A 1,457-nucleotide genomic window follows, 5' to 3' on the forward strand; every position below is an offset into this window, starting at 1 on the left:
AATCCCCAAAAATTCAAGTCATTGTCGTTTGTATGGAAATAAATTATCTATACTATATTAAAAGCATGAAGGTCCTTAGCGAAATATCGTTCGCATTTTTTACCCTTTTAAAATAGTGTTTACACTAGACAAAATAGTCATTTAATTAATATCCTAATATTTAGGACTTTAAAAGAAATTAAAATTTTGATTATTAGATTTTACCTTATTAAATTAAGTAAGAAATCCCAATATTAAGTACTTTAACATGGATATTATTTAAGAGAATTAAGAGAGTTCCGTTCTTTTCCTTATATTTCCTCACGGTAATTTGCATAGAAATATGTTCACATTGATTCTTCTTTTAGGGAACCTATAATTCTAACAAGATATTTTTATATATTGTTACTATTAAAGCAAGAGATTTTGTACCTAATTAAATATTTAAATTATATATTAAATGTAGTTTTTAAGAATAATATTACGTTCGAGTAGAAAAAGATCAAAAATAATTTATATCTTCTATGATATCATAAAAGCATGAACTCTCAACAAATAAATAAGTTTTTAAATTAATAAAGTACCAAAAAAGTCAATTCAATTTTGTTTCAAAATTATCATATAAGTAAACTTATCTGCAAAGTTGATAAAACTCTTAAGGTACACAAATTGTTTTATACAATAAGAGCACTTGCCGTAAAAGAAATAAGAAAATAGAGCAAAATATATTATAATATAATATTAAAAGTTAAATTGCTAAAAAGGCTAAGATGAAGCAATAAGGATATAACATAAGACAAAAGGTATTCAAAAAAAGTTGCCATAATCATTTTTCTTTCTTTTTATATTCATTCAATTGAAGATAGCTCCCTATATTTTTCATATCGTATTATATTTTTTTGGTAATTCAATATTAACTATTTAAGACTTTATATTGTTATTCATCAATATTTTTCTAAGAGTTATAGTTCTATCTCTTCACTCACAAATTTCTAAAAGAATAAAAGATTCTTAATTTATTTTATTATCTTTGAATAACTATTGTAAAGTATTTTTTTTTGTTATTTGTTTATAATATTTGGTAATAAAGATAAGAATAATTTTCATAAGATATATATTCCATATCTCATCAATCATAATAAGACATATAAAAACTTATGTGGAGTAGGATTTCTGTATTTAATGAGCTACTTTTAGAAACTTATATTTTTTTCTGATAATTATTTTTAATAATTCAAACATATTATTTAATAATATATATATATATATATATAAACTATATATTTATTGATATAGGTACACGCAAACTTAAGACTAGTTTTATAAAAGACAAAATAAAAAGTTTACATTTAAGTTATTTTTATAAATATATCATTATCTTGGGGAAAAAAGTGAAATGAAATTCTTTTCACATATATTGGAACGAGGGAGTAATGAATTGGGCCATGCCCTGGTGTCAGTTGTCTCCCATGGACCAG

This window comes from Nicotiana sylvestris, chromosome 7 (assembly GCF_000393655.2).
Source record: "Nicotiana sylvestris chromosome 7, ASM39365v2, whole genome shotgun sequence".
NCBI classification, from domain to species: Eukaryota; Viridiplantae; Streptophyta; class Magnoliopsida; order Solanales; family Solanaceae; genus Nicotiana; species Nicotiana sylvestris.